This window comes from Mustela nivalis (assembly GCF_964662115.1).
Source record: "Mustela nivalis genome assembly, chromosome: 15".
In the NCBI taxonomy this organism is placed as follows: Eukaryota; Metazoa; Chordata; class Mammalia; order Carnivora; family Mustelidae; genus Mustela; species Mustela nivalis.
Genome location: NC_139034.1, coordinates 14,935,185 through 14,942,154, shown reverse-complemented (window position 1 = coordinate 14,942,154; position 6,970 = coordinate 14,935,185).

The following is a 6,970-nucleotide window of genomic DNA, read 5'->3' as shown; positions in this document are numbered from 1 at the left end:
TTTGTGTGGATTTTTAAATTTAACATATATTACATTGCATGGCATATATTTTCATCAATATGCTTTTTTCATAATGCTGGTATATATTGATCCAGCATTTTTTTTTTAAATTGCTACACCAACCCACAGTGTAGGAGTATAATAATATATTTAACCACACTACTTTTAATGGACATTAATGGTTTCTAATTTTTGTACTGTAACAATATCTCTTTGAGCTTATGTGAGAATATTTCTCTATACTAGATAGCTAGAAATGCATTTTTGGATCACTGGGTATGTGTATTTAACATTTTATACCACTGTGTTGCTATCCAAAACAGCTGAACCATCCACAGTTCAGGAAAATCCATTTCCCCACTTCCTCATTAACGCTTGCTATTATCAGTCTCTCCAATTTTTGCCAAACTGATGGTTGGAAACAATAGCTCATTCCTGTTTGATTTTCGTCTTTCTGAATGCTATTGAAATTGAAGATTTTTTCATTTAGTTGTTGGTCATTTGTGTGTTTTTCTCGCAATTGTCTTCCCACATCCTTTGCCCACTGCCCATTTTTCTTTTGTGCTTTCTCTTACCAAGTTGTGCTTTCTCTTACCAATTACTCATATATTCATCTCTTGTCTTTTAGAATATGGGTTGCAGATACCTTGTGCACCATTTATTTTCCAACAACATTTATTGAATTATTTTTACTTAGTAAAAATATATCAAAATATCACCTTTGTCATTTACTAAACTCTTGTATATACATAGGTCTGATTCTGGACTCTGTCTTTCGGACTCTATATTTAAGAGATCTGTTTATCCCTCACCCTTATGTCACATTTTGAAAATTACTATAGCTTATAATGTACTTTGATGCCTTCAATACTCTTCTTTTTCTGGTCTGGTGCATACTCTCTTTCAAATGAATTTTTGAAAATATTTGAGATGGGCTGGAAGATTTGGGCTGGGAAAAGGAGTTTTGGCTGATATTGCAATGGATTTACAGGTTAATTTGGGGACAGCTGACATTTTAAATATATTGAGTCATCCAAACTAGGAACATGATTTAACTCTCCTTTTATTCAAATGCTCCTTTTGGTCATTTAATAAAATGTAACAAGTCTTATATTTTGCTTACTGGGTTTATTCTTAAAAATTGTAGAAGCTTTGTTGGTGTTGTGAATGGAATTTTTTTTCAATTACATTTTCTAATTGCCTTTGGTTAGCATACAGGGAAGCTATTACTTTTGATATGCTGATTTTATATCCATCCACACAGATACATTTTTATTGGCTAAATGGGTTTTAATGTATTCTTTTGGATTTTATGAGTGTATAATCTGTCAAACTATGTCAAAGACATTTTTGTCTTCCCTTTCCAATATTTCTATTTCTTATCAAATTGGCTAAAGTCTTCCAGCACAATGAGTGGTACAGCAGCCTTTTGCTGCTGTTGTTCTTTTATACCTCTAATTTTTTACCATTTGATATGGCATTTGCAGTAGATCTCTGGCACATATGCCTATGCAGACAGACTTCCAATAAGAAATTAATGGCATTCTGAAATAGCATAATCTGAGAAGAATTTGTTTATGAAGGGAATAGAGTTAATCCTCATCATTCATGATTCCATATTTGCAAATTCACCTGCTTGTTAAAATTTACTTGTAACTATAAAGTCAATACTTGTAGTGCTACCACACTAATTCAGACACGTGTAGAGTGGCAAAAAAAAAATTTGTAACTGACATGCACCCTCCCAGCTGAAGCAGAACAAGGCGGCATTCTTCATCCTTGTTTTTGCTCTCCTGCTACAAACAAGTGTCTTTTCACAGTCAACTTGGTGACACCTTTTTTGGATGTCTGTACTTTTGTTGACAATTTTGCTCTTTAAAAGGGCCCCCAAGCATAGTGTTGAAGTGCTGTCTAGTGTCCCTAAACACAGAACAGCTGCAATGTGCTGAGAAAATGTGTGTGTTCATTCAGGCATGAGCTATAACGTTGTTAGCCATGAGCTCAATGTTCATAAACCAACAGCATATATTAAATAAGGTGTCTTTAAAAAGAAAACAGATGTAAAACGTGGTTCTGTATTGATCAGCTGACAAAAATGTTGTGACCAGAGTTTTGCAGGACTCTACCCCTATATTTCCAGGGGGAGCAGTGGTTTAGTATTCCTAATTCAGTGTTCTCCGCAACTTTATAGAACAAGACTACTGTAAATAAAGAGAATCTGTATTTACAAAGATTTGGGTGCAAAGTACCCTAAAGGCTAGTGCAGCAACCCAGGTCTTAGAAGCAGCGACATTTTCATCAACTTTAAGTCAAAGAAAGGATGGAGGCAATGATTACCAGAACCCGGAGGGCAAGAGTCCTGGGTAGTCCAATGTCCTGAGAGGTATAGTGACAGCTCAGGTGACCTTGCAGGGATGGAAAGAGAGGAACACATCCCTTGACCTCACTCCTCTCCTTCCCTCAGACTTCTTGCTGATGTTCCTATGAGTCAATTTCAGCAGGAAAGCAGCAGATGCAGCAAGAGACCAGAAGTGCTCATCTTATCTACACAGATGAGTGAGGGCTGGACTTTAGGGCACAGAAAATACAGCAGATGATGTATCAACTGAAAGTGAGATCCTTATTTCTTAATTGGCTGCTGAGCTTTAAAAAAAAAAAATTACAGGGTTACGTGGGCTGCACAATTGTTTAAGGGTCTGCCTTGAGTTCAGGTCATGATCCCAGAATCCTGGGATCAAGCCCTGCACTGGGGCTCCCAGCTCAGTGGGGAGTCTGCTTCTCTTTCCCTCTGCCCCTCCTCCCTGCTCCTGCTGTCTCTCTCTCTCAAATAAATAAAATCTCTAAAAAAAGTTTAGGATTACTGCTGAATTTTATCAAATTATTTTTCAGCAACTATAGTTTCTTCCATTACTCTGTTAAGGTTGTCAGTTATATTAACACATTTTCTAATGTTAAGCTACCTTGTGTTACTAGGATAATTCAACTTGATCATCTTGCCTTATCCTTTAAATATACTGATTCAATTTGCTAATGTTTTAGATTTTCGCATGAATAATCACTCTAATTTTCTTTTCAGTTTTGTTATCTTGGTAAATCTAGCCTCCAAAAATTAAATTGGAAGGTTTCCATTTTTCCTAGACTCTGCAGTAGCTTTTATTACATGGGAATTATCTCTTCCTTGAAGATTTTTTAGAACTCATAACATTTTCTGGGGGTTTTCTTCTTATAGCTTTATCGGTTTCTTCTTCCCACTTCACTTTCTTCCCTTGTTTTTCTTTCTAACATTATTCTTTAATTGCCAGAATACATGCGATTGCTATAACATGCACAAAATTTCACAATATGTCTTCAAAATTATGAAGCTTCCCCAACTCTTGCTGTCATTATCACCCACTAAGATGACCATTATTGATTAATGTGGGTTTGTCCTATCCCATCTTCACAACACTCACAGATATACGGAAATAGTGTTTCTTCAAAAATAGAACACACTATTGCAACCTCCTTTATACCCCATAAAAATATATAATATATATCCCTTCAGCTAACAAAGTATAAGCCTCCTGTATATCTCATGAACTATATAAAATATACATCCCTCAGCTACCAGATAAAATATAACTCATTTTTAATGGATACATAATATTCCATTGTACATATATAGCATGATTTGATCAAGCATTTCCCTCATTCCTTTACAGATGGAGAGTTAGGTTCTCTTTCTTTATCCTTCCTCCCTTTTTTCTTCCACCACAAATATTGCTTCTATAAATATCTTTATAGGCCAGTACTTCAGTTTCTATAGAATAGATCCCCAAAAAGGGCAAAGTCAGAGAGAATATAAATTAACGAGATGGAAAGCAGGACTCAGTTTTCATCAGAGGTCCCAAGAATCTGAGAAAAAGGTTTCACATTCCACATGCCAACGGATATGCTGGGCTTGTAAAGGTGGTGGTGAAAGCTGGTTTGGAAGCCTTTTGGCCAACACCCCCACGTAAGAGTCGGAAGTTGGGGTAGGAGAGGCAGGGGCTGAGAGACAGTTTCTCTGGAGAGAGTTCTTGGACAGCAGTGGCACCATCCTTCTCGTCACCCCAAGGGAAGCAGTGCTGGCATGTCCTTCCCACTTCAAGCTAGTGATGGCTTTTGGGAGACCACTGTAAGGACTCTGTGTGTGTCCTCTGGACTATAACATCATGATGAACTGGTTTCTGACACTTGACCCCAAATAATTCTGCAATGAAGAGGTTGCCTGCCATCTGCCCTGTGCCATGTTTCCACTGATGGAGAGGACAAGAAAATGTGGGTGATTCCCAAGGACCAGATTTGGTGTATGTAGGATAAGGGAAGCCTAGAGCATGTTTACACCCTGCTCAAAAGGTGCCTGTGAAGTCAGGGGAATCTTCAAACAGAATGTGGAAGGCACCAGTCAGGCTGAGGTAGATATTAAATATGGCCCACGCAAGTGGCCCTCTGCATATTGTAGAAGTAATGACTGGAGGTTCCTGGGGGCCAAACCCTGAGAAAGCGCTCCGTGGGAACAGAAACGTCAGCTCTAAGGCTCTACCAAGTCCAAAGCGCATCCATCCCTCCTTTTTAACAGCAAGTACCTAGACCAGCAATACCTCTCCTGACCTCCTCATCCTTACCTCCCCTTCCCTAACTCCTGCCTGGGCCAGGAGTGGAGGCATGCAGGGAAGCAGAGAAGAAGCCGGCCCACCCTTCCTTTCCCTCTGCAACACCTGCTGGGTGCAGGGAGAAGCTTTGCACAAAATCCAGGGTTTTGACTTATCTGCAGGACTGAACATATTAAATGTTCTTAATAAAAGTGACCAGAGAGGCTTTTTTTCTTTTTAAGCGGGAAAAAAAGTTATTATGTAAACTACCTAAAATTTTAACTAGAGAGAAGGAAAAAAAAATCATAGCAGAGGTCTGAGGGGCCAAGGAGGGGAGAGAAACAAGTTTCTTTTTCTTGCTTCCTTTGGTGACCTGCTTCTTTACTATTAGGGGCAGATGAGTTATCTAGTGGAGGAGACATTGCCATACTGCATAAGTTGTAGCAAACCACACACCTAGTGGCAAATCACGAGAATACTTCTTTCCCTGAACCTTTGCCAAGGCTACTGATCTCCTCTATCAAAACCTGGATGAAAAAAAATTCTGTTGTGTTAATTTGCTGCTCTCAGCTCACAGATAAGATCAAGTTCATCACAAAAGGACAGCATTTGGAGGCTGGACTGGACGTTAGAAATCCCCAAACTGAGAGAGACAGAGGGCCTCTCAAAGACTCGAAGCGAATTGTCACTACCGTTTATTTAGTAGAAGAATTCTTAGCTCTGTGCCATTCACTGGACACAAGATTCTTCCTGAAAATTCACCTTTTAAAAGGAAAGATAATCTGCTATGACCCTAAAATTTCTGGCAATATGGTCTCATCATATCAAGATCACTGATTATAGTTACTGGTTCCCACAGGATGCATCTCAAATATTTGGTGCTTTGATGTGCACTAACGTCCAGATATATTTAATGAAATCTCACTGACTTCTTCTCATTTCACTTTTATTTTGTAGCTTTCCCTAATTTGAAACCTCACAATTGTTCACTCTGAGAATCAAGTTAGGACCGTTTGTGGTTGGACAGATGACAAGTGTGAGGGCAAAATGGTCCCCAACACGCACAGCTTTGTATAAAAGCCAGTTGCATAAGAGGCTGCCATTACATACATATTTTCTGAAAAATGTATCTAGCTTAGTGAGCTTTATGACTTCATGGTGCATAATTTCAAAGCCATTCACCTGTGCCTAGAAGGCAGAAGGAGAAGACTTCCCCTACGACCTCCCACCCATGCCTTCCTCTTCCTGTGGATCAGAACACGCCAGCCAACTGGACCAGAAAAAGAAGAACAACCAGGGTAGATTTTTGAAGAGTAAAACATATAATTATTTACTCTCACACAGAGGAAATAAGAACCGACACACCACAATACATAGCGTGGGTTTCTCCTTCTGCAAGAGCCTGACTCTTCTTACGCCTGTGGTATATTACCTCTCTCTCCCCACAAACACAAATTCATCCCAGTGTAGCGGGTCTTAACTCAGCACGCGTTCTTAGGATTTCTTTATGTCTGACATCCAGGGAGACTGTATAGATTTTGTACGGATTTTAAAGATATTTTACACAACGTGCATGTTTACTACGCAATCTTCTCAGGTCAGCCTCCTTCCAATTAATAGCATATTATTATCACAGTTGAATGTGTCACATACCCATTTCTCTAATATTATCTACTCTGCCTATGGCCAAAAGTTAAATCCCAAGTCCTGTTGCAGGAATATAAAATAAATAAAGCGATCCAATTGCTTCTGAGGGTCGTTCATTATGAATCCCATTAGCTGAGGCACAGGTGGCCCATGATGGGGTTCATGGACTTTTCTAACTGAAGAAAACCATTTTGGTTTTCACAGAAATACAGTCACTGAGAGAGCTTAAGAGTACACATCTACAAATGAGAACACCTTCCTCTCCCAGGGGTATTTATTCAATACCTGCTCCGTGTTCTTCCAGCTGGAAGCCAACCTTTGTTTCCTCACAGCCCATCTCAAACACGCTCTGTCTCTTGCAGGACGACCGTGCCCTCACTTCCGCCCCCCACTGTGGTAGGACACACACCGGACCTACAGCGCATGCCCCGCCAGCGCTCCCAGACACGGCTTGGGCGCCACGCACGTGCCTACGTGCCCACGTCTGCCCGCTCGTCATCCACGTCCCCACGCTCTCTATCGCCTTGGCAGTCACTGCTGCCTGCTCACGCTTTCCTGATCTTGATCTTGAAATCACCTCCTTGTCTTCCGAGCTTGAAGGCGACTACCCTTCCCTCCCCTTCGCTTTACTTGGTACGTCTCTACTCCCTTTATTCGTTTGTTTTGTTTTGAATTTCAGCAATGTTGTACAGCTTGTAAAAACGTCCACC